This window comes from Rhineura floridana, chromosome 4, assembly GCF_030035675.1.
Source record: "Rhineura floridana isolate rRhiFlo1 chromosome 4, rRhiFlo1.hap2, whole genome shotgun sequence".
Lineage (NCBI taxonomy): Eukaryota > Metazoa > Chordata > Lepidosauria > Squamata > Rhineuridae > Rhineura > Rhineura floridana.
Genome location: NC_084483.1, coordinates 125,622,091 through 125,650,072, shown reverse-complemented (window position 1 = coordinate 125,650,072; position 27,982 = coordinate 125,622,091). Strand labels below are relative to the sequence as shown.

The window sequence follows — 27,982 nt, the reverse complement described above, 5'->3', positions numbered from 1 at the left end:
TTAGAATGTGAGGTGAAAGCTGCACTTAAAATATTTGGAAGAAACAAATCACCAGGAACAGATGGCATACCAACTGAGTTTCTACAAGTTACTGAGATGGAATCTGTCCAAAGTTTGAGAAAAATTTGTCAAGAAATATGGAAAATAAACAATGGCCCACGGACTGGAAGCGTTCAATATACATCCCATTTCCAAAGAACGGGGACCCCAGGGAATGCAATAATTATCTAACTGTTACCTTAATATCCCATGCAAGTAAAGCACTGCTCAAGATTCTACAACAAAGGCTCTTACCATATATGGAGTGAGAAATGTCAGATGTCCAGGCTGGATTTAGAAAGAGAAGAGGCACCAGAGATCATACTACAAACATACGTAGGATAACAGAATGGAGGAAGGAATTTCAGAAGGAAATCACCCTGTGTTTTACAGATTACAGCAAAGCCTTTGATTGTTTAGATCACAAAAAACTATGGAATGCTTTAAAAGAAATGGGGGTGCCACAGCATCTGATTGTTCTGATGCACCACTTATTCTCTGGACAAGAGGCTACTGTAAGGACAGAATATGGAGAAAATGATTGCTTCCTATTGGAAAGGGTGTGAGACAGGGGTGTACTTTATCACCCTATTTATTTAATCTATATGCAGAACATATGAATGAATGATTTCAAAGAAAAACGCAGTGGTTTTTCCTTGCACAGTCAAACTATGCCTGAACTCCCCAAAACATAATTATATATATGAATGAATGGTAAACCCTTTTTGCTTATATCAAATGTTTGATGTGCATGAATATAAACAGATAACCATTACCCAGAGCCCATTGGAAATTTCTAGTCCTATATGCTTTTTTAAATATTTCAGTTGAAATCCATGTGCAATGAATGATTAAGATTTTGCTCCTGGGTAAAGATCTATGCCAAATGGACTAAACCCCAAAGAAGAAAATAGTATGGCTCTATTTGTAATCATCATATGGTAACATCTCTAGTCACGGATTCTTTCATGACTTAATCTATAAAACCTTTTTTTAAAAATGTATTGATGACTTTGGGAAAAATATTGATGTGTTCACAAAATCTCATAGGAAAAAGGCATTGTTTTTAAAATGCAGCCTAGTGATAACAAAAATTATGCAATGAGATGTGATAAATAAGAATTAAACAGTCCAAACTACTATTACCTTATATTTGCTGGAGGGGGAATTGTAAAAAATAAGCGTTTTTACAAGCAAATGAACCTCTCTGGGACATTTGAAGCTAAATCTGAATATTTGCTAAAGTTGCACATACATGTTTAACATGGGACATGCCTTACAAAATGTGACATTATAGCAGTACGTACTGCAGGCAGATACACCATTGCAAATGTTTATGTTTGAGCCTTTGATAAGTCAAGACAGTGAGCCAAATGGCTATTCATTCAGTATGTCTTTTCCGAGAATTATAGTAAATAAATCTGGGTTGTGAAGCAGGAACTGCACTAAAATGAGGGAACAGAAAGAACTAATGCCTCAGCTATATTGTATTGTATTGTATTGTATTACCAGTTGTTTATATGTTGACTCAAGGTTTATAGAAGTAAAAAGTAGAAGGTCTCTATGCAAGTCATTTATGCATATTTCCAAAAACAGGTGAACATGAATTTAGGAGACAGCTGAAGATGAAGCAGTACTAAAGGGCCAAACCAGATGTTACATGGAATTCCATGTTACTTTGTAATGTGGCTTTAAAAACAACAACCAAAAGAAGACCTGTACACTGTGAGCATGAGGAAGGACATGACAGGGGTGGAGAGAAGACCACTGAAACCTTTTCCCTCCACGGAAATGAATGGCAGCCATTCGTTTCTGGGAGATGATGTAAAATGAAAACGATACGTTTGGGGACACAATTAGGGCAGCGTCCAAACCTGTCCCCTCCCCCTGGTGACCCCAGTCATCAAGGACATAACCTGCTTCTGTCTTAACAGCCCATTATGCATTGTGTTCTTTTGGTCATGCTACAGTGTGATGAAATGTTAGGGAACTGTCTGAGTAAATAGATAGATAGCAAGCAAACAACAGAGCCATCTGGACCAATAATAGTTACCAAAGCTAGTAACATAATGTCACCTTTTAGAAAGGATAATTAACATTTTATTTCTGGTCAAGCCTTTTGTTTATGACTTCAGATGAAAAAGAAAAAGGACACCTTGAATGTTGCTGTTGCCTGTTATGAATGCAAAAGAAGAAATTATATCAATTGGACTATATAACCTAGAGAGGAAATAAGAATTGTATAAGGTTGTACATATTTTGAACAATGTATGTAGCTAAAAGGAATGAAGCAAGGATGTTCCTTTACTGATGATTTACCACTGGTCCAATACATATGAAAATGTTTAACTATTATATACATTGAATTAAAAGGTCCAAATGTTACTTCACCATTTACCTTGAGAAAGTTACATAGCTCGTGGCTATTTTGTTGCTAAGAATAGTCTCATCAATATATTTTCAACAATATTCACACAATGTGATCTCTCTGTACTAGGTGTGCTGTTCTTAAGTCTGCTCAAAAATTTAACTCATGCACACTATGCATTTTGTGTAAGGGCCAGCACTTTCATTTCGAAACTCAATATAGTGCACTTTTCTTACTTAATATTAGAAAAAATGCAACACATTCAGTGCTTACCAGCATTGCTGCCTAAAACAAGCAAATACATGACTCTTTTAAAGTCCCTTTTCTCCTTTACATGTCCTGGAATGCCAGCCTCAATTAGATCACTGTTCCAGAAAGTTATACAACAAGCTTATAGGTCACTGAAAGAAAACCCTCATTGCTTAAGAGATAAAACTGATGATGATGATGATGATGATGATTAGCTTTCTTACCTGCCCTTCATCCTGAGGTTCCAGAGTGGTTACAAAAATTTAAAAATGCAATATTATCATCAAAACAAATTAGTCAAAAGAATAGGGTGGATCCTAAAATATATGGTATTATCACTGAGTGCTAACCTTAGTGAGGCTCTGTTTTTCTTTGGTACCCATTTCTGTTCTCTTTTTTGCTGCCATCTTTTCTCATACTTCATTCAATCTCTCCTCATCCTGCTTACCCAGCAAATCTCTATACAGCATCCTGCAAATGAAGATTTAGGACCTATTCTGCTTTTGATTCCATGTACCACAATAATATGACTCTTTAGTGCAGTCCTTATCATCTTTACTCTGAAGTACTCTTTATTCTGCCTCCCTGGGCTCCTTCTGGGAGGAAGGGCAGGATATAAATTTAATAAATAAATAAATAAGTCATTCCTATTAAGTTAAATGGGCCTTACTCTCAGGTAAGTGTGTACAGGAGTGCAGGTTTTAGGAGTTAATCTGGGAAAGGTTAAATTTTCATCCTTGTGGGAAATAATAGTTTCTACACTCTTAGTAAAATACAAGCCCATTGTGATAATGCTAAGAAAGGCAAATGACAGATACAATGAGTAAATACAATAAATCTTGGGCAAGATGCTGTCCTTATCAAGCAGCCTCCTAAAATAAAATGCTGTCAGTGCAGTCTTCAGCTTTAGCTGGATGTAAGAAACAATAAAACTCCTTTCATGCATTTTGTAGTTTGCCCAGTGTACGGCATCTGCACCCTCATGCATAGAATATGATCACTGGAAAATATCAGCTTGGTGTAGTGAATCTTTTGACACAAGCACCTTCAGTTTGAATGGGACTTCTTTTGACTATCATTCCTGCTGCAGTTGGGGGTGGGTTGGTGGGATGGAATTAGATGTTACAATTGAGATGGAACTGTTTTACATATACAGCACCCAGATTTCCAGTGTTTCCTGAGACAGGGCCAGAAAAACTGCTATCCATCAACCATTTTAAAGACGATAGAAATTTTTTAAAACAAAGCAAGCTAGCATTTTCTTCACAAAGGGGCTATGTTATCCGGTACATTGTGTTTAGTGTTTGACCAGAGTAGGAAACATAGCTAGTCCTACATTTTCAGCTATGTGTTGCTGCGATTATAGTTCTAAACAATATAAACTGTGTCAGTGGATAGCAAAACAAACAATAGGCCCTTTAAACAAAATATCAGTAGGAAGAACACACAAATTAGTCAACAAGGGAGTTGGATTAATTCTTTGGATTTTTCCAGTGATGATATTCTAAGCTCAATAGAAAGGGTACTTTGTTTATCCTCACGCCCCCAACCCACAGAGTATGTGCTTCTGCCTCCCCCTTTTCATCAATGAGGAATTTCTGTCTGCCTGCACCTGGCCTGACCAGCAGTCAGCTGGGTTCTGAAGATCACTGCGTACTATTTTACTCTCACTTACCATTCAGTCTCTTTCCCAACAGCTGCAGGAGCTGTACTGTCCCTTTGATCTGGAAGGCAAGCCTGTATTCTCTATTGCCAACATCAATATAATATCAGCCTGCCTTAGCAACTCAAAACTGCCAGTTGTTCCATCAGCCAAGAAAGGAGAGAACTCGAGATAGCATGCAGGTCAACAAACGCCAACTCAGAGCTTTGCTCCCAGACCTCAGGATTTATAAATGGAACGTGTGCTGTAAGCTACATTGCCCCCTAGCTGTTTAAATTAAATGACAGCAAGAAACAAGATGTAAATAATTGTTAACATCTTTAAGAGCTTGGTACGTAGGTTGCACTCTGATATCCACTTACATGGGACTTATTTCTAAGTAAACATGGATAGGGTATTATTTATTGACAGTAAAAAACTGCAAATGGTTCTGAAAAGGCTATGAATGGTCAACAAGCTACAAAACCAAACCAGGGAAAATTACAATCTATATTCTTGATAAAGAAATCAGTCCCTTCTCAAAAATATATTGTCACATATCATTTCAAAGAATAAACTAAAAATGTGGATAAAAGGTGGGGATGGAAAAATTGATACGACTCAAAAAATAGAATTCTGCACTCAAAATATGAAACCAGTACAAGTTTCCTTTAAAGTTTGAAAGGGCTAAACCCTCCTACATTTTCAAGGTTCCTCACCAGTTAGGTTTTGCTCATTACAACAAAATACAGGTATTTTAAATTTTCATCTATCAAATGCAGTAAGTGAGTAACTCTAAAAGAATCAACACAGAATCTATAATCCGTAAAATATGGTTGCAACTCTGCATACATGTTAAAGGAACATTTTAAAACCTGTTTAGTTTGGTTCGTACTGGTCCTTTGCCAGAACAGTGCTGAACTGAGTCAAAAGTGCCTGCATGGAAAATCATTGATGCAGGGGTCTCAGTTACTACTCTTCGTCCCCCTCCCAGATGGATTATGGTAAATCATATTATATGAATTATGAGGGTCCACCCACTCTCACTGAAATTAATGTAAATTTACTGGATAATTCCTATCTCCTGATCCAGTTTACTGATTGGTAAAAAATATTATTCAAATTTTGGGTAGGTTAGATCTTCGGGGAGGGAGTGCCTGTGGACTACTTTCTCTTCTTTCTTGCTGCTATCTCTCTGTCCTGCTTTTATATGTTTGGCTCAGCTGAAGGCTTCAGGCCTATCCACTCCTAGGGAACTATGAGTTTCCATAATCTAATATTCTAGTAAACTCAGAGCCAATACACAAACAGTGGTGCTGGAGGGTGTTAGGTGGGCAATGTAATCATTTATCATATAATCATTCATAATGCTTGCCTTGTCAATGTTATCTTTAATCATAATTACATGTGGTCAATATTGTTATTTTATTCTTAATTCATTTCATTATCAATCAATAGTTAGTTTATATGTGTGTGTTTTGTTTTATATTTCATATCATTCCTATAACAAAAGGTTTATGCAAATATAGATCACATTGCTTTAACATATTTCTTAAGTTATTTGGTATTGCTGTAGTTTCAATTATTATATTGGTTTTATTTTCTATCAGTAAATATTTTACTATCTCATAATACCATTAAGCTTTGTACATTGAACTAGTGTATTAGTTTCAGTTACAGTTTTGAGTTGATTTTTGTGTGTGTGGTCTTCCTTATTCCACTGGGTTGCTGCTGAGCAAATTGAACCAGGATTGAAGTTATGATTGAATGATGCCAGAAAGTTTGGGCTGATTTACACCCAGTACCAGAAATAGATGAGAAATCTACAAAATAGAAAATTTAGTACAGCATATAACTAGCTTGTCCACTACATATAACTCAAGTACAAACAAAAATGTATTTTTCTTGAAATCTTTAAATGATAACCACAAACTGCTAAAAGTTAATGTCTCATTAAAATGTTTAGAAATGTCCAAAGAAATGCCAGATGGGTTTCAATTTCTAGTCTTCTTCAGTGGCTTAATTACTGATATCAAAAAGATACTTAAATTAACAAGGCATAAGCACATAGCTATAGGCATACTAACAATTTGTGTTTGTGACTAGTTGAATGCTTCACAGAGTGTAAGCCATTTAAAAATAGATTAATGAATACACAATCCTAATGTGTTCAGGAAGTCTTGTCTATTAAGACCATTGCTGCCTATCCTAATCCTAACCTAAACCTAATCTAATACTAGACACTATTCCAGTCCAATAATTTATTGCTTTATTCCATCCTTGTAAAGTGTTTCCTTTGGGCATTCAATGCTTCTTTTACAATATAAAAATACTCCCCAGAGTGTTGATTACTTCCGCAATGTAACCAAACTGCTCTTCAGCTTGTCAAAATTTAATTGGTTTTCAATGGCATAAATCCTCAAAACTGTGAATGGGTTGTTCGTTTGTTTTAGTGCAAAATGGGGCTGCAGCACACTCCTCGTCCCTGCTGTGGTCCCCAGTGCCCCCTGAAAAGCCAATCTTGAGGGGCAGGGTGTGCTCAGGAATGGAGTGGGATATGGCATGGGTGCCTATAGATGGAGGAGTCATCAGAAATCATGGCTCCCCCCCCCGCATGCATTCTGTGATGAGGCTGGAGGAGGTGCTGTGGCTGCTTGCCTCCCCATCTGTGTCAGCTGCTTGGAATCAAGCCCAGTTGTGCTGAAGGAGAGCAGGTGGGGACATAAAACAGATTGTTTCTGGTTTGTAAGGGACAGAGAAGGGAGAGGGAAGAGAACAGAGTACAAAGAGAGGAACAGAAAGAAATCTCAAAGGAAAAGTATGAGAATGGTTTGTGTGTCTGTAGGAAAAAATGGGGAGGAAGAGACTGTCCTCAATGCTACCCAGTGATGAGTTGGAACAAGTTGTAGTTATTGTTATTGCTATTATTATTATTATTTCAATTTATTAGTCACTTGCTATATAAAGAGTCTCTAACTAACTTAAAAATGTTAAGAGCATAAAGCATGAAATAAAATCATAAAAAAGAACAATTCATTACAATACAACACACACAATAACCCATAGAAAAGACCCAATAAAATAGCAGCAAAAACATATCATTAAGAAACTGATCATGGCTGTACAGGTCCTGGAATTCCTGGATGAAGCAATAAAAACCAATTAAAATCATACAGCATCTAACACAGCACATTACAATTGGTACAAAGGCAAAAAAATCATTAAGTGGTCTGCCAAGACCATCAGCAATTTTCAAATGGTCTGTGGTGAGAAAAAGTTTGGGAACCACTGCTGTAGACCTTTCAGCAAAACTTGATCTCATAGGTCACCAGTAGAGTAGTGGCAAATTCAGAAGTGCAGGGTCCCTTCATAATAGTCATGCCATGCCCTCTGTCAGCTCTGCACTGAGTCAGCAGTGCCGGTGGGGGCTGGAATTCCTGGGTCGTTGGCAGGGAAGGAAAGTCCTTAGCCGGCAGTCTGGTCGTAAATCTGCCAGGTCTATGAGGAGGGAACCTGATAAGGGCCAGGCCTGTCCGAAGCTTACTTGCCGAGTCAGAAGTCCAGCAGCGAGGTCAGTAGAGGTCCAGGGTCAAGTGCCAAGGGGTCAGTCCAAGAGACGTTGCAAGAAAACAAGGAATACACGAAGCCACACCTGACGTTGCAGTCAGCAACAAGCTGAGGCCAATGTGTGCCTTATAAGGAGCAGGTTTGACAGCAGGTGTGAGCCCTCAGCGTTTGGGCCTTAAGGGGACAGGCCTGCCTCTCTTCTGCCTGACCTTCTGCTGTCTACGTTCTGCAGGTGAGGGGGGAGTATCCTGTTCACTGTCTGCGTCTGGCTGCAGGGCCTCTGCTGTATCTGGGGTGCTCTGCAGCTGAGGGGGAGAAGGAGCTGGATTCTCAGGAGGCTCCTCCATGTCTCCTTCTGGGTCTGCTGCTCCTGGGTCTGCTGCTGTTACTCCCGAGTCGTCCTCATCTGAGGAGTCCTCTGACGGGGCCATGACACTCTCTTACAGCCATGCCCCCTCACTCGCTTGCTTGCTCTCCATTGTCCTTAGTCCTTCCCACACTCATTTTCTTCCACAACAACATATCTCCCTAGGAGCTAATCATCATGAAACGGAAGTGTGTCACCTACTGAGAAGAATCTTCTCAGTGGCTGACTCACCTCCTCTCACTCTCATTGGCTTCAATCAGCACAAAAGGACAAGGAGGTAGGCTCAAATGTTCTCAGTGGCTAACACACTCCCTTTCATGCTGAGTTGTTCGCAGGATGCTGAAGACATAGGGACCCGGCTGGGACCCTGCTCCCAAAAAAGGAAGGATCTAAGACCCCCTGAGACCCCGGACAACTACACCCTTGTACATCACCAGAACTTTCTAGATTGTATGAGTGAGCTGGAGGTGTAGGGTGCAAGGTTTTAAGAAGGTTGTTATGGTGACATCCCATGGAATTATGTTATGGGATACTATAGGTTTTGATTGTCACAATTATTGCTAAATATCTAGGAAATGGTCTTTTACTGAGTCAGACCATTGGCTCAGAATTGTCTACAAAGAGTGGCAGTGGCTCTTCAGGGTTTCAGACAGAGGCCTTACCTGCAGATGCCAAGGACTGAATCTTGGACCGTCTGTGTGAAAAGCTTGTTCTCTGCTACTTATCTACAACCCTTCCTCTTAAATTTAATATCCAGAATGAACTAAAGAGAACATGAAGCTGTTCAGAGAAGGCATTAGATTTAGTTAGATGCCATCATCTTGTCATTCTTTTAATCCAAGATGGAGCACCTTTTACCAGCTTTAGTTATATGACTGTGCCCCCTCCTGGAGGATAAGTATCGGGTTAGTATCACACATGATTTGGTAACTTTCCAGTCTGATTACTGTAATTGTTTACTTCAATGTGCAGTATGTGGGGCAACTGAGTACTGGTTAAGATAAACATTACAACTCTGAGTATCTTTTGGAAAAGGAACGTAACAATACTTTCAGTTGTAATTCCAGGATGACTGTGGCCTTTTGATTACTTTACATAAGAAAGTGATTCATTATAAAATACAAATTATTTATTTTCTCAAATATTTCATTTTAAGTTTTTCGGTATTCATAACCCTTCCAAATGGCAAAGTTCTGCTTGAAAGGACTTTTCAGAAGTCAGATTATTTTTTATTGCAAAACCTAATAAACATTTTAAAAGGTTGAGTATAAAAGCAAATGATAAAATACAGTGGTGCAACTTTTCAGCTTGTCATAAGAATTTAAATATAAATTATTTTGTTTCTTCTCCATATGTTGCAATAATACCATCTTTCTTTTATAGGCCTGTGTATTTTCCCCTTCATGATTATGAGCTAGCAGGATAACTCTAATAAATATATTCTGGATGCAGCTCAGTTCTGGATATGAAGCTGCCTCTTAAAACCTGTAGTTGGCCATATCATTGAGAAACATTAAAAAGAGAGATGTGGGTGGGGAACCAGTTTACAAATACATAAAAATAACTTTATTACTGAACTTTAAAAATTCATACCTAGAGCCAGTAAAACATCCCTTTCTGTTTTTAAAATATTATTAAATACCCAAGGAAGATTTTGTTCTAATTCCTAAAGATATTTTAGAATTAATTCCTGAAATAATGGGATCGTTGATGAACAGGTTTGGTGGAACAAAATTTGACCTTGAGTATATAAAGGTGTTCTGGGATCAAAATATTATTTGTATTTTTAAAACAGTATTTCAGTCTAAGAATGCTAATACATTGAAGGTCTGCTCTTGTTTGCACCAAGTCATATTTTGAAATATAAACAAAAGGACAAAATGCAAGATATATGCTTTTACTTAATAGTAATTACCACCAATCTTACAAGGATAAAATCTGCATGGTGCAGAAATGTACAAAGCTCTTTCTTGTATCAAGAGTAATATTAAATATAATAATTGGGAATTCAGTGTGAGAGATAAATTAGTAAAACACACAGTCTGAAGGTTGTCTACAACCACCACTGCCACAAATGGAATCTGCAGCCCTAAAAGAATTGGGACTGGTTTATAATTTATTTTATATTGTACCTTAACTTGATATCAGTACTGAAGTGTGGGCTATAAATTACTTTAAATAAATAATAAATTCACTGGATAACAAATGAGCAGCATATAACATATCGGGGGGGGGAGAGAAAACACTACATTAATAAACACCTTCTCAGTGATACATGCTTTATGTTGCTTCACAGATTTTAGTTTCAGCACAAAACAAACTATTTTAAAATACAAATAAAAATACCAGTTTATGAATCTATATCTTACAGAAGGAATTACTTACTAAATTGTATCTTCCATCAACATTAATCTCTTTTCAATTCAACTTATTGCTTTTGCTTACACAATATTAAACAAGAAGAGGAACTCAGTTTGATAGCAAAACTTTGTTTTGATTACAAAGAGGTAGCAGAATTATAATTCATCAACCTAACATACCTTCATACAAACTTTTACCACCATAGTCTGGCATAAGTTTGAAACTGATTCCAGCTAGAGAAACAAAACAGGGAAAAATAACTTTATTTCAATTCAGACAGTAAGATTTTTAACCATAAAAATGTTATTTATTCTACAATCCTCATCTTGTGAATCTAGAGACAGCCAGTGCAGGATAATATATAGTGGTACGGATATTGGGTTTGACTGTCAGAGATCCAGGTTCAAACCCTCTTTGGCCACAAAGAAGTCAGCATAATTCTGGGTAATCATTCTCTCTTTTTGTAAGGTACAAGAGATGGGGGCTGTCTTCAAACAGGGACCCATGCAGCAGAGCCTAGGCACTTCACTCCTTGCATGGCAGCTTGCATGCAGAGGGAGGGCCTGATCTTACCTCTGCTGTGCTCCAGTGCCACTACTAGATGACCAGATGGTACACTGAAACTTTCTTACAACTGAGAATATTATTATATTTATTTCACAGATCTCATTCTCTGGGGTCAACATCATAACCAACCTTCCTCTACATGAATGTGTGCTGACTCCAGACACTAACCAAAGGCACTTGCTTATTTTTGTCATGAATGAATGAGCTGCCTGTGTCACATTCCAACATTCTTCTCTGTATTATTTACTCAGTTTGTTCATCCAAGTGGCCCATGAACCCTGAAGGCATATCTGCTACTACTTAATAAAAATGAAACCTAGCATGTTCAACAAGCGGATCAGGGTTCAAGCAATAGCCATATCTGTGTACTCCTGTGGCACTTTTTAAAAGGCATTTAAAAAGAAATACCAGTTATTACATATTTCAACAGACTTAAATCCATAACTTGCTAATTGTAAAGCTCTACTAACTCATGAACATTTTAAAATATGTTGCAACAATATAAAACAGATATAGTCATTATATAAGAATCTGCAAGTTCTTCTAGTTCCAAATTGCTTTTTCAAAAAGATAACATAATTTTTCCTAGGACCTTGAACTATAAACAAGAAAAATAAAAGTCACAAAACCTCATCTCATAAGCTATGTTAACTATAAACAAAGCAACTGGTGCTATGGGAGCCTCAATGATAATGCTCTTTAACAATAATGGGTGTAATCCACCAGGAAATTCTCCTGCACAAGTTCAACTGAAGTGAATGGGAAATGTGCAAAAGCATCTTAATGCTTTTCTTTGGCACCCATTCATTTCAATGAGGCTTATATGGGAGAGCTTCCTAGTAGTTTCTGCCCAGTGTCTAGATTTCAGTCTATCATAAAGTAATTGAGTTATTCGCATAAGTAGTGCTTCATTCTTGGCCTGGAAATAAGCCCCATTTAATTCAGTGTAACATGTTTCTGAAAAAGCCTGCATAGAATCATGCTGCATGTAACTCTGGGCTCATTTTCTAGCTAAAAACTAACTTTCTTAATAAACAGTCATAAGAAACGATTGATAAGATAAAACACTGCGTTCCGTGTCATCACTGCAAATTAGAAAAACTAGAAAAAACTTCATTTTGCACTGGTTTAATCTTTCTTATGATATAGGTGACTGTAATGTCTAACCCGGAATAGTATATCAGCTTATTTCAGAAGTTATTTTTTTCTGTGGTATTTACCATCTGGTTCTTAGCTTATAATCATATTTTCCTTTGAATTTTCATCATATTACACAGTATGCTACTTGTGATTCTCAGGCTAAGCCTGATGAGGAACTGATCTATAATTTGGCTCTATAAATCATGTGTTACTCCTACTTCTTCGTCACAATGCCACCTTTCCTATCCTATGTTTGAGAGGTGGCCGTCTTCTGTAATCTATTCAGGAATCATTTGCAGGACAGGGAGACAAACTGTGGCATAAAATTGTGATTGCTTGGAAACTCCCATCTGATATCTTTGCTTGCATACTATAGTACGACGCCAGAAAAAAATTATCATGTGCTTTCCAGATCAAACTGAATTTGAATTGAAGAAATTCCAACAGCCAATTTCAGGGAGCTCCATTGTCTAAATAGAACCAGAATATAGGAGTGTTATCCAAAGACAGAATAGTTAACCGTTACTTTGACATCACATTTCCAGGTGAAATGCTTCAAATATTTCATGGATGCAAGCCAATGTGTGAATATAACGTCATTTTGAATTCCAATGACACAGAGTATTTAAGCAATGACAGATAATTTCATCAGTTTCTATAACCCTCTTTAGCAATAGGTTCACTCAGCCTAGAATATTGTTCTAAATACTTAAGCTATCCATCGATTAAGGAATTTTCTGTTGGTTAATCATCTGGCTGGTTAATTGATCATATTTAAACACATTTGCAAATAATTGACACCATAGTATAGATTATTTTTTAAAATACATTTTTAAGCAAGAAAACATACAACATAACAACAAATCATAGTGTACTGCAGAGTCTACATGTTGAAACATGCAATAGAAGCTGAGCACTTGCAGGTAGTAAAATGTTCTAGGAGTAAGCTAGGACACTCCGAAATAATTATAACCATAAACATTTCAGCAACAAATCGTGCCCAAAAGAGTTGCGAGTCTCTGGCAGCTTCACCCTATACTGATCAGCCCCATAATTCATGAGTGGATGCCAAGTCATAATAAAGGTATATCTGGATTGTGATTGTCTGTTTATTTTATTTACTCAAGTTAGCTTTTCAGCCAGTGCTAACTTCCTTATCTTTAACCACCAACCCTGTATAGTAAAGGGGAAGGTCTACCAGGCCAAGTTCAAGGTTTTGGTTTTGCTGTACAAAGGCTTATGCAGCTTGGGACCGGGAAACCTGAAAGATCGTCTTACCCTTTATATACCCAGTCAATCACTGCACTCTGCAGGTAAGGGCCTCCTGCAGATGCCATCTTATCAGGAGGTCCATTCAACACAACATAGGAAGTGGCCTTTAGTGTTGTGGCACCGACACTTTGGATTCCCATCCCCTTCAATATTAGATAGGCACCATCTCTGTTATCCTTTCGGCACCTATTGAAGACCTTCCTCTTTCAACATGTCTTTTAAGTACAGACCTTAACTCAGTCTGCATCTGTGTTGGAATTACTTTTTAGATGTTTTCAAAGCTTTTTAAAAAAAATATGTTTGTGTTAATATGTTTTAAAGTCTTTTGTTTTTAAGATGTTTTAGGGTGTTTTTAGTGTTTTTGTTTGCCACCCTGCACTCCTTCTAGGAGGCAGGGCAGGATATAAATTTAATAAATAAATAAATAGTACTGCCAATGTTTGGCTATCTCAAGTTGTACAGCTGCCAACAGGGCCAGCCCCAGGCATGCCGGGGCCCTTGGGTACCAGCCTACCCTGGGCCCCTCCACTCCCTCTCCGCGGTCCGTGGAACTTAAGCATCTGTGGACTGCAAGACAGGAGCTTCCGCGCTGCCCGCCATCCCCCGCTATCTCCACGCTTCACCTACCTTTCTGTTGTTTTTTGCAGCGCACGCAGCTTTGCCATCAATCAAGATGGCGGCCGAGGTTTCCCTAAGGGGCTGAAGCCTCTGCCACCATTTTTGTTGATGGCAGCAACGCACGTGTGTAGCACGCATGCGTGCCATCAGCCAAGATGGCAGCAGAGGCTTCAGCCCCTTAAGGAAACCTCAGCCACCATCTTGATTGATGGCAAATCTGTGCGTTGCAAAAAACAACGGAAAAGTAGGTAAAGTGGGGGGATAGCGGGGAGATGGCAGTCCGCAGATGTTTCAGCTGATCATGGAAGGAGAGCGGAGGGCCCTCCGTAGCTCTAGGGGCCTTCGGGCCAGTGCCCCACCTGGCCGCCCCTTAGAACCGGCCCTGGCTGCCAACATAAAAGCTATTGACTGTTTATTACCAACATTGTTTATCATGTCCAGATATAATGAGAGGAGAGCCAGGCCCAGATCCATTGGGATTAGTTGATGTATCTGAAGAACTAGAATATATTTGCTTTAATTTAACAGGAGAACAATACCACCCATAAACAACTTTTAAAATGGTCTCTTGCACACAAGCAGAAATAGGTTTTTCGGGGGGGGAGCATTGGTTCATATTCATTATCACTGCACCTCTTCAATTTGTATGTTTAAATCATTTTCCCATTTTGCCTTCGGTCCTGTTAGAGCTGGAAGCAACTCTGACAACAAACTCTTATACAAAAAAGAAATAATATCTTTCAAATTCTTACCAGTTTTAACACAATAATTTTCAAATAAGGTTAGACTCTTATGTAGCGCAGGCAAATTAGAGACTCAAGCACTAAAGTACTGAATTTGGGCCAACTGAAGCCACGTTGGACACCCCTCACCTAGCTGTGCACTTATTTACTTTTCCAATAGAGAGTGCCCATCTTTAAACAAACCTCACATCCTATAAAGACTCTTCTGTGCCCAAGTCTTATTATACAGCCACAAGAGTTGAGTAGTGACTTGGCTGGGGCTACTTTGGAGATGTTCCAATAATTAATCAAAGTGTAGTGAACACGAGCTCCAACTGAGGGCAGACCGGTCTCTGCTCGAAGCAGGGCGGCTGGGGTACCATGAGGTAAAAACAGTAACCTTTTCAGGAAACTATTTTGAAGAGACTCGAGCCTTTTTAGCTGGTTTTCTTCCCACCCCCAGACTGCCGCACCATATAAGATCTGTGGAAGAACCTTAGTCTGAAAAAAATTTAAGGCAGGGGCAATTAAATTGCCACCTACCGTGTGATAAAATTTTAGTATGGCTCCAATTGTTTTTAATGCAGAAGCTATAGTCATATCCACATGCTTTTTCCATGAAAGATTTTCGGAGAAGTATACTCCCAGGTATTTAAATTCACGGCATTGTTCAATTTGATGTCCTTCAATTCTCCATGTGAAATTAGTGTGCCTTTTGCCAAACACCATCACCTTTGTTTTCTCGTAATTGATCGTCAACTTTTCTTTAGCACAGTTATCGCTAAGTTTCAACAGTAGCCTCCTTAGACCATTGCGAGTGATAGATAATAGTATCATATCATCCACGTATAGTAAAATGGATATTTTCCTAGTTCCAATTGAAGGTGGAAAAAACTCCGGCCCAGATAGATAAGGGACTATGTCATTTATATAGAGGTTAAAGAGTATTGGGGCCAAAAGGCACCCCTGCTTTACCCCTTTATTTATAACAATGGAATCAGTTAGGGAACCAGTTATCCCCACTCTTACTCGTGCCGAGGTATTTGTGTGCAGTTCTCTAATCAGGAACAATAGACGTTTGGCAATGTTGGTATTTGCCAACTTAGTCCACATTAAGTTCCTGTCGATGGAGTCAAACGCAGCTGCCAGGTCGACAAAGGCAGCATATAAATGCTTGGTGGGACCTGCTATACACTGTTTGGCTAAAAAAAGGAGGGTCAGGCAGTGATCAATAGTGCCTATTCCTTTCCTAAATCCAGCCTGTTCGGGGTAAATAACCTGGTTAGAGGATTCCCAGTCCTCTGCTTTTAACAGAAGATATTTACTATAGAGCTTAGAGCCAATATCCAGGAGGCTAATGGGGTGATAATTATTTGGATCCTGCTTATCACCCTTTTTATAAATAGGGAAGACTATGCTCTGCTTCCAACCCTCGGGGAAGATGCCTGAGCTATTGATCTGATTAAACAACTTTGCCAAAATAGGGGCCCACCAGTCAGGAAAGGTTTTATAAATTTCTGGAGGCAGCATATCTTCTCCTGGAGCTTTGCCTGATCTATGGGCTGATATGAGGGATTTAATTTGTAATGCAGTAACCAGTGACCATTGAGGCATGCTTGTTTTCTCAATGGGAGGAGGGTTATTAGCGGGGGAGGTCATGTATAGCTTACTGAAATGGGAATGCCAGGCAATTGAAGGTATTTGTCCAATAATTAAAGATCTGGGAGTACTCATGCCCTTAGAGACAAGGTTCCAAAGTATTTACAGTATTTACTTCTTGGGTATGGCATAATTTCTAACATATAAATCTAAAGTAGGAATACTTAACAGCTCCTATTGGGAGGAGAGTGGGATATGAATCTAATAAATAAGTAAATAAATAAAAATAATAAATGAGTTAGAACAAACCACTGAAAGTCATGCACCTATATCTTTGTGCATATACCACAAATTTCAATGGGGTTTTATAAAGGAGAACTTGCTGAGGGATTGTCCCCTGGACCCAAGACATTAAGCATGTGCCAGTTTGCTTCAGCAGTTGGGAATTCATTTCTTTTCTAGCTTGTATTTCCTAACATATTTTCATTTGTTAAGGTCAGATCATTCCCCTCCCACCTTTTAAAGATTTTCATACTGGGAGGTGTCATAAGCAAGCCCTTGATCTGGCCATGCAGAAAATTATTAAATAACACTATCAGAAGAAGAGATGGGATATTCAAACTAGTTGAGCTACTTATCTGTTTTCTCTGCTGAAAAGTTACAATGGGTTAGTTCCAAGGTTCCAGGGTTAGCATATGTGGATATAACCCCCAGGGAGAAAAGTAATATGAGCAGAATTTGAAACCATAACATTTCAAGGAATCTGTATTTTTACATCCAGCTTTGCTCATTCGGCTGCCAACAATGACCCTCAACCACAAATACAATACTGCCATCCAATCCCCTTTACCAATAGCCTCTCCCTATGGCCTCCTCACATATTTTTTATGTACACCTATGGGATTTTTTTATATGTAAACCTAAAAATGTAAAGCATGGGTGTGAAAACTTGTGTGTCACAGAGTTGTATGTCAGAATGTGGAGGACTGGCATGGATCCCTGTTTACTTCAAGGCAAACTGACAAGGTTTACTGTCACATAAAGTATGTGATGGCCTTCCAATGGTCTGCTAAAGGAAACTGATGGCTTCACTAAGTACTTCTGCATCTGCAAAGCTATCATATCACAAGGAATGCAACTTGATATCCCCTGCTTACACTGGAGAGAGTTCCAAGGCAACTTTTTTGTTATCTAACCCATTGTACTTCCCAGAGCTTTCTTGTGATTCACCATCATGGGAGAAGCACTGGGTTGAATGAGCAGAAGGCCACCCACACAGTGGGGCTTTCCTGCCTTATCCTTCCCACAGTGCTCCTGAAACGTTTAATGATAGTCAGGAAAAAGGCCTGTGATATAGTACGGGAGGGGGATGCAGTGGGAGAGGGAATCTAGTAGATTGCATTAGTAGAAGGCACAGGAGGCTGATGAGGAGAGGAGGGGCAGGAAAGCCTTGTTGCACAAGCCCAACTGTTGGATACAACCCATTGCCACAAACAACATATCTGTGGGGCAACTACGAGAGTCAAAGGTATACTAAAGCAGGATAAGCTAAATTATTGTGTGTGTGTGTATCTGTCTTCATAGTAGAGGATACAGGGCAGATCCCTGAACTTAAACTAATATTTGTGGGAAGGGAGTCTAAGGAACTGAGGCAAATAGTGGTGACGAGATATGAACTTTTAGCTTTAATAGACAAAATAAAAACTGACCAATCGCTAGGTCCAAATGGCATCCATCTGAGAGGTATCAAAAAACTCAAATGTGAAATTGCTGATCTTCTAACAAAAATATGTAAGTTGTCCCTCAGATCTGCCTCCATATCTGAGGACTGGAAAGTGTCCAATGTAATGCCCAACTTTAAAAAAGGATCTAGGGGGGATCCTGGAAATTACAGATCAGTTGGCTTAATGTCTGTCCCTGGAAAACTGGTAGAACATATATTAAAGATAAATTAACCAAGCATATAGAAGAACAAGCCTTGCTGAAGCAGAGCTAGCATGGCTTCTGCAAGGAAAAGTCCTGTTTTACTAACCTGTTAGAATGACAGTGTCAACAAGCATATAGATAGAAGTGATCCAGTGCACATAGTGCACTTAGACTTTCAAAAAACTTCCTACAAGTTACTTCACCAAAGATTGGGTAACCATATCACTTGTGAAATAAGAGGAAAGGTCCTCATGTGAATCAAGAATTGGTTAAGTAACTAGAAGCAGACAGTAGGAATAAATGGACAGTTCTCCTAATGGAGGGCTGTAGAAAGTGAAGTCGCCCAAGGATTGGTATTGGGACTTGTGCTTTTTTTGTTCATAACAGACCCAGAGTTAGGGGTCAGCAGTGAGGTGGCCAAGTTTGCTGATGATACTAAATTGTTCAGGTTGTTAAAACAAAAACACATTGTGAAGAGTTGCAAAAGGACCTCTCCAAACTGAGTGAATGTGCAGTAAAATGGCAAATGCAATTCAGTATAAACAAGTACAAATTTATGCATATTGGAGCAAAAAATCTTAATTTCACATATACGCTCATGGGGTCTGAACTGGCAGTGGCTGACCAGGAACAAGACCTTGGGATTATAGTAGATAGCTTGATGAAGATGTTGGCCCAGTGTGCGGCAGCTGTGAAAAGGGCAAATTCCATGCTAGGGATCATTAGGAAAGGTATTGAAAATAAAACTGCCAATATTATTGTTGTTGTTATGTGCCTCCAAGTCGACTACGACTTATGGCGACCCTATGAATCAGTGACCTCCAACAGCATCTGTCATGAACCACCCTATTCAGATCTTGTAAGTTCAGGTCTGTGGTTTCCTTTATGGAATCAATCCATCTCTTGTTTGGCTTTCCTCTTTTTCTACTCCCTTCTGTTTTTCCCAGCATTATTATATTTTCTAATGAATCATGTATTCTCATGATGTGTCCAAAGTATGATCACCTGAGTTTCATCATTTTAGCTTCTAGTGATAGTTCTGGTTTAATTTGTTCTAACACCCAATTTGTCTTTTTCGCAGTCTATGGTATCCACAAAGCTCTCCTCCCAACACCACATTTCAAATGAGTTGATTTTTCTCTTATCCCCTTTTTTCACTGTCCAACTTTCACATCCATACATAGAGATCGGAAATACCATGGTCTGAATGATCCTGACTTTAGTGTTCAGTGATACATCTTTGCATTTGAGGACCTTTTATAGTGCTGTTGCATAAATGATACGGTTGAATTTGGAATACTGTGTACAGTTCTGGCTACCTCACCTCAAAAAGGATATTGTAGAGTTGGAAAACATTCAGAAAAGGGCAACCAGAATGATCAAGGGGATGGAGCGATGCCCCTACGAGGAAAGGTTGCAGCATTTGGGGCTTTTTAGTTTAGAGAAAAGGAGAGTCAGAGGCGACATGATAGAAGTGTACAAAATTATGTGTGACATTTTCCCCCTCTTTCATAACACTAGGGACTTATCCACATGGGAGCAAAACATCGTATTAAAGATGCTGCTTTTACCTCCATTTTCTGGTTGCACAGTCCACACAGGGGGCTCAAAGCCAGCTGCAAACCCAGTGCTTTTCATTCACACTGAAGGGAAAGGATTAATCACACAGCTTCCTGACCATGCCCTCTTAAAATCAAATTTTCACTTCCTCTGATTACCTTGGCAACTGTGCATGCTCAGTTTGTTCCAGAGTTTCATAAAGTGCGATTATTTGTATTTTCACTGCTATAATCCAGCTGGAATGCAAATATTTGCTTGAACAGTGTTATACTTTTGTGCACAAATTAGGGGAGAAAGAAAAATAAAGCACAGCTTGCAGCAGGCTTGCAGAACGGGAGCCAGCAGCCAAACATGAAATGAAAGAAGGGAGCAGGAGGGAGTGGGTGTGGAGAGGGGAACAAATGACACACCCACCTAAACCATGGGAGTAAAGTGTCTACAAGAGCTCAGAGATATGAACTGAAGTCGTTTTTACCTTCCCTTTTGGGATTAAAAGAGCACTGATATGCTACAGATTTAAAGGGGAAAACTGCAATCTAGCTGCTGATTGCGTGCAACGTCGTGTGATCTATGCAAATTAAAAAGGACCCACACTAAAGCTCTGTGTGAACCAGCCCTAGAACTCATGGAAGCTGAATGCTGGAAGATGCAGGACAGACAAAAGAAAGTACTTCTTGACTGTTAACACACTAGTTGTCCACAGCAAAGCATTTCCATTAGCCACACCTGGAGAGGGTGCAGTTGATCTGCCAATCAGCTGTGAAATCTCTTTTAAGCTGAATTGGGGGGGGAAATGCACCCGAACTGATCCCACCAGGTTTTACCATAAAAAAGGTTGGGGGTTGACTAGCGCTGTGTGCCTCCATTTTCAGGAGAGGTGGAACTGGCAGAACAGTGAGTGTGTTTCTACCCCTTTCACACAGTGCATAATTAAACTATGGAATTCACTCCCACAAGAGGCAGTGATGGCCACCAACTTGGATGGCTTTAACAGAAGATTAGACAAATGCATGGAGGATAAGGGTATCAATGGCTATTAGCTATGACAGATGTGCTCTGTCACCATAGTCAGAGGCAATATTCTTTTGAAAACCAGTTGCTGGAAGTTGCAGGAGGGGAGAGTGCTCTTGCACTCAGGTCCTGCTTGTGGGCTTTCCATAGGCATCTGTTTGGCTACTGTGAGAACAGAATGCTGCACTAGATGGGCCCCTGGCCTGATCCAGCAGGCTCTTCTTATGAAACACACTATATGGCACTGGAAAGAGCATGGATGCACTTTCTTACTTGGCAAATGTTCCTGAGGAAAAAGAAAGGTTGGAACTGGTTCAATGCAAAGGCAATGATGAATTTGTAGATAACATTCAGAGTGTGATTTTCCCTTCCACTCTGCTGGTTTTGCTAAAACTTTAAATTACACTATTTTTATCCTTAAGTTTGTCGTTACCATGAAATAAATAACAGAGCCTACTCCTATCAGAGTAGGAGAAAATGGAAGAATACAAACCCACAGATACAGACGTGAACTTGAAAGGAGAAACAGTCAGCAGCTACCCAATGAGCGATCACATACTGAGAGTTGTAATTCAGTGAAGATACTGGGTTGTTTCCAGTAATGTCACTGAGTTGATGGTAAGGCTTCCATCAGCAAGACAGGGTGGGAAGTGAGTTTTAGCAATACCCCCTCTCCTCTATAGCCCGCAACTCTCTAAATATATGCCAGAGGGTTGGATGAAGCATTGCCATCAGCTGAACAACCCCATTGGATACAACTCAATAAAGACAGGCTGCAATTCAACGGGGTTAAATACACTTATGCTTTGTTGGATTCTAGCTACCATCCATACATTTTGTTTGCATTGCCTGTGGAATAAACAGTATCAGTGGGTTGCAAGGTGGGGTAGGGGAGATATGGTTTTAGTCACATAGGAAATTAATTTACAGGACTCATACATCAGGAAGTGGAGACTTACATATGAATTAAACATTGACTAATGATATTGATATGTATTCCTTTCAAAGAAGGATTGTGATAGAACACCCCATATATAAACTATTCCATGAATTTCATCCAAGAAGACTATAACTGCTTGGATTTATTATTACAATGGCTTTGGAATTTTCTGTTTTGTTTTAAGGACCTCGGATCATTATCAGATCCACTGTCTGTGGAAAGCAATTATATGGTTTTTCATGTGTAGAATATTTTAAAAGCGTCATCTTCTACTAGTTTAAGCCTTTTAGAATTCTTTGAATTCTCCAGGGCAAAAGGTCATTTCCCCAGCTCATTCTTTGGAGGCTGAATGGTATGCTTCAAAGGCTATTTCATCACAAAATGGCAGGTGCTTAAGCTAAAATACTTTCATCCAGGTAAGAGAAAACAAATTTAGAGATCACTCTGGACTATAGGCTTGTAGACACAGCAAAATGGGAGTAGGGGAAGGCTTGAAAGACAGAGCTAATCACAGCAAAATAATACCACTTGTACTCTTTCCGTAGGCAATAGGCATGAATACTTGAATGTATTTTGGAAGAGCTCCTGATGAAGAAGATAAACTGATCTTTCCTTTCTTCACCAAAATGTCAACAGACTTTTAGATTAAATTAAAATCCTCAAATGATACTTCAGGAGAGAGAAAGTTCATAGGATATACAGGATTTTGTCATCTCCATTGAAACCTCTATTACTGTTGAGTGGTATTTAATTATATATGTGAGCTCCTAATTAAATCTACAACTCCCCCCAATTCCTCCAGTTTTAGTCTCTGGAATGTTCCAAAAAAGTAACTAAGAGATCCATCAGTAAAATTTAAAGGGGGCTGGATGTTGTGAACCATGCTAGCAGGGGGTAGACCGGCGAGCAGGAGGGGGGCAAGGAGGACTTGGACTGGGACATTCCAGTTGGAGGAGAACCCAGCAAGGGGAGGAATGACGAAGCAGCCCCTACTCTGGACGTAGACGGGTCACCTCCAGCAGTCCCAGACACCCCCTGGAGAGACCACCAGACCTGCCGGTCACTCCTTCACCTGACAAGGCGCCTCTCCCAGCACCTGCACCACCGCCAAACAGCCCTCCCCCCACAGAGGGAGAGGACAGGACAGAGACTGAGGCCCCACCTTCACTCCAGTCCAGGAGGCAAATGAGGTGGGAGATTCAACAATCCAGCTCAGGAGGAGTCTGTGCTTATGTGTGCGCCTCCAACAGTGACTCAGGGTACACACAAGCAGGGAGCCCACCCAGCCCTACTTAAGCTGGATGAGGGGGAAGGGTTAGTTGCTGAGTCAATGTCTTAATGCCACCAAGTTGTGCCTAGTTAGTTAGAGAGAGATGCTAAGTTCTTAGTAAGCAGTAGGCAGATTCATGAAGCGCACTGAACTGAAACTTTCTCTTACTTCAATAAAAGAAAAAAACTACAGCTGTGTCTGAGTCTGAGTTCTTCAAGTTTGGGCAGGACACTGGACCATTTCTGCCCTACCCCAACCCCAGACATAATTTGAGTATGATATTTATTTATTTATTTTAAAATATTTCTATCCCGCCCTTCTACCCTATAATAGGTAACTCAGGGTGGCTTACAAAAATAAAATCAAACACATACATAATAAAATTGTAAACAGTAAAATCATAAAAACATTAAAATAAATTAAAATACATAAAATACAATACACACACACATATATACATATATATAGGGAGCGGAACTAAAGGGACTACAAAGGTAAAATTTAACATAGAAGGCATAAAATCAGTGTCAGGCTCTACCTTCAGTCCCTCCCAAAGGCTCTCTGGAACAAGATCGTTTTCATAAGTCTCCGGAAAACCAACAGGGAGGGGACAGAGCAGACTTCTTGGGGTAGGGTATTCCAAAGCTTGGGGGCCACAGCTGAAAAAGCTCTCTCCCGCGTGCCTGTCAGTCTAACATCTTTTATTCCAGGCACACAGAGACCAGAGGCAGATGATCTTAAATCCTGGGCAGGTACATATGGGCGTAAGCAGTCCCTCAGGAGTATTGGTCCAAGGCTGTTTAGGGCTTTAAAGGTCAGAACCAGTACTTTGAATTGGGCCCGGAAACAAATTGGGAGCCAGTGGAGTCAATAAAGCACAGGGGTGATATGCTTCCTGTGCTGTGCTCCAGTTAACATTCTGGCTGCTGCATTTTGAACCAACTGCAATTTCCAAATCGTTTTCAAAGGCAGCCCCACATAGAGTGTGTTACAGTAATCAAGCCTGATATGTAACCTTGAGAAAAGATGTGTAGGGATGGCTTTGTGAGAAAAAGGGTATGCTGTCCTCCTTCACAATATTTTCTGATAATTCATATCCCAAACAGTGTGGCCATCACCAGAAGTTGTACTCAACATATGCCCTATATAAAATTTGACTGAACACTTTGTAAGCTGAGGATGGGATGCAACTTTATCTGTTGTCAGGAATTGCTGACTACTGCCCCCTTCCCCATGGCCAACTGTGTCACTGCAGCTTCTCAGTGAAGAGCTTTCTGGTCAGGCCATTGGCTCCTTGTGGGCAGGAAGAACTTGCTGGCTCAGTAAGACTTTACTTGAGCAACAAGGTCTATCTAAGCTCTGGAGTGTCTTGTGTTTCTGGTCTTGCTCTTCAGTCCTTACTCCAGTCCTACGTTCTGATTTGACCTCTGATCCTGATTGCTCTTCCATTTTGACTTCTGGTTTGTTGTACCTGTCCTGCTTTCTGGTTTCCCCTCTGACCTGGAATACCCTTTGGTCCTTATTCCCAGTTCCTGGCTCACTCCAAACTACTTCTCATGACTCAGTCTTGACAGAAATTTAGAACAGGAATTGCCTGTTAATTCTGGAAATATCTAGATTTCGTTTCTTCCAGTTTCCATGTCTCCAGTTACATCAGACCTATTTTGATTATCAGGGAGTCATGAAGGCATGAAGACTGCAATTAAGGTATGAGGCCTTCTGACCCTGGTATGTGCTATTGATGACCTTATTGTCATGGGCCCAAGAAGAACCTTTGGCAAGAATGGGAGGATGAAGAGTGGGTTGCAGATGTTGGGGAAGGGGCTGGGGAAATCCAGGGTGAAACACTTCCAGAACCCTCTGGCAGCTCCGTGTCTAGTGAGGTTAATGCTGACAGTCACCCCTCCTTGTATCTGAGGAGAAATCCTCCCTGGCACGAAGCCCAGACCTAGCTGATGAGCAAACAGAGCTAGGCCAGAGTGATAACGCGAGTTCAGAGGAAAATGATTTTACCAAGGTCACACTGGCTGGAGAAAAGACGTTTACAGTTAGACAGATTTCTTTCTGCTCCCAGAAAGAGCTCCCATCTTGCAGCATAAGCTAGAAAATGCCAAAATAATTAGTGTCAGTAGAGTGCCCACCCACCTCACTTATATTTAGAGTGGCTGGACATGATAAGGTCATCGTAACAAAGTCTGCTGTTGCCTCTTGTCTAGCCTGTTCCTGAGACATGCCTAGCCAATTCCTGTTGTGTATCCTGAGATATGCCTAGCCTGCTCCTGTTCTGTATCCTGATTCATGCTTAGAATGCCTGATGCTGTGTTCCTGTACTGACTTCTGCAATAAAGGTTCATGAAAAATCCAGTCTTGAGTCTTGAGTCTGTTTCTCTGGCTGGGAGCCAGGACACTTGAAGTACCTGTGCAGGTCTAGTGCTAATCAAATTCAGAGTCTGGGTTAATTTCTCAGACACCCAGAAATTTAAGTTGGTTATTTCAAATTATTTTCAGATTGGATTATGGGGAGTTTATGCATCCCTGATGAGAACATCTACAGTTTACAGTTGAATAATTATATCATGCTATAAGTTTGCACTGCTAAACATCATGCTATATGTATACACTGATAAACCCTCAAACCATTCATATCATGCCTAAAAAATAACCAAGTAAAATGGAACAGTGAAATACAGAAAGCAACAAAGTCATCCTAGACCACTTACTGTAGACAAATCAGTGGGATCCTGTGCCATACTGCTGTCTTCTGCTGAAGATAAAGGTTGTAGCTGGATGGTAAGGCACATGAGATGCATGCAGAAAGTACCAGGTTCAAGTCCTAGCACCTCCAGGCAGGGCTTGGAAAGATCCCTGTCTGAAATCCTAGAAAGCTGCTGCCAGTCAGTGCAGACAATACTGAGTTGGATCAGCAGTCTGACTTGATATAAGGCAGCTCCCTCTGTGTTCCTATGCTGGGCAGACTTGCAAAGGAAGCCCCCAAAGTCGGTAAAAGCTGCCATGAGTTGGGGGAAATGTTCTTTCTGAACCTTTGTTAGTATTTAAACCTATGCCAGGGAACTAAAAACATCGTGTATTTCAGGCAGAGATTTAGTATATGTGCTATAGTCAGAAGAGGGAACTGCAGGAGATCTGGCACACCAGCCAAGGAAGCTTCCTTGCACTAATAGGTGGTATTCCCTGACCCTTTGAAAATCTCTGGCCAGAGTTTCTGAACAACAAGGAGATATATTCTTCCTACAGAACCCCATTTCTTTGATTCCCCTCTGCTTTGCCTTCCCTCAAATTCAGCTAAACAGGAATCAGACAATTATTCAACTCTGGTCATGGCTTTTGACTCACTTTTCTCTAAGAATGTCAATAAACTTTTGAATGCACAAAATCATGTATTGCACAGGAGCTTATTCAAAGCTTTATAAAAATGATAGATCAGGTGCTGTTGATACCAATCCTCCTGCATACGGCTCAAGATCTATTCATGGTGAGCAGAATCATCAGCTGTACAAGAATTAGAAGCAGTTCAATGATGAGGCCACCTTCTTTAGGGATCTTAGTAAATTTTATTGAGCCCTCTTCTCCCCATTAAGAAGAAAATAACAGCTTATTATCTGGCTATGGCGTTCCCACCTTAGAGTGGGGGCAGGTTTGCCCTCACCCCATTTGGGTAGAGAAGGCTTGGGAGGTCTACTCCCGATTGGGTGAGGGAGTAGGGTGAGGCCACGTCATGCCTCAGTGGGGGGGAGGGGAGGGGTAGTATTTAATACCACTCCACCTCCCTATCTCTTATTATCTGGCTAAAACAGCATCTCACAATAATATTCTGTCAACCTGCATCACATAATAAATGATACAATTATGGGCAAGTTCTGTCTGAAACAGCAAAAGTAGTTGAGAAATGGATTAAATAGAGCTAAGCACTAATGGCTGGCTGTCTTTGTAGATTATTCTGTTTGGATGCTTAAAAAAATAAGCAGTCTTATGTGTAATTCATAAAGCAATATTTTACAATGACATGGCTTATAAATGTATATCCTACATGCACAGATGGTATAAAGTACTTAGTGATGTTTCTAAGACTACATGTCATGCAAAGGGAGGATATAGCTTGAATAAATACATTTTGCCTTGTGACATTTTCCCATATGATTTAATTATGTTAAGGAGCATAGAAGAAAAAGCTTTACTTTTTATTGTAAGTGAGACCTCCGATTTGCTCACAAGCAAATTCAAATCTTTTGTCAATTGCTTTTTTCTTTTTTCAAAAGATAAATTATGTGTGCTATGTAAATAATGTGACATTTGGTGGCTGTCATTTTGGTTTATGTAATTTGCCCAAAGGAACAGGTGATTCCAAGTTAATTGCCTCTCATCTACTTATACTTAATAACTTGGCACAGTAAGCAATTCTTTGGATATCAATATGCCAATTAACAAAATGATTCTACCACAGACAAAAGGTTGATTCTAATCTGCAAAAACAAAACACTGAAGGAGAAAAAAAGAGGAAAGATTCCATGTCAGCTCTGTGCAGATGCAGAGGGATCAAATACAATAACCTTTAACATGCAGTGCACAAGAAATGGCAGTGCACAGATTTCCTTCCCCCCCTATACAGAGCAGAAGAGTCTGAATTCATGCATCACTGAATGCAAGGCATTAGCTTCCCATCAGAGACTGGCTCTTAGGGGGCTCACAGGCAAAACAACACACACTTTAATTAGAATACTTCCTCTCTCCATTTTGGGATTGTAC

The 27,982-nt window shown here is 39.9% G+C and overlaps 1 protein-coding gene across 5 annotated transcripts in view; it reads right to left on the bottom strand.

The window, feature by feature from the left end:
- The window catches only part of PACRG (parkin coregulated), a 444,517-nt gene that overhangs the window by 99,760 nt on the left and 316,775 nt on the right, over positions 1 to 27,982 (bottom strand). Inside the window, exons 1-3 of one of the 5 annotated variants that reach the window (XR_009762315.1) lie at positions 4,332 to 4,544; positions 3,007 to 3,127; positions 2,125 to 2,212 (exon numbers count right to left, since the gene is read on the bottom strand). The exons of 2 other annotated variants lie outside the window; for them this stretch is intronic. The gene's annotated coding sequence lies outside the window, so the exon portion shown is untranslated. Of the gene's footprint in view, positions 1 to 2,124; positions 2,213 to 3,006; positions 3,128 to 4,331; positions 4,545 to 27,982 lie in introns of those variants that run through there. 2 more of the 5 variants (XR_009762314.1, XR_009762316.1) reach the window with 2 other exon arrangements.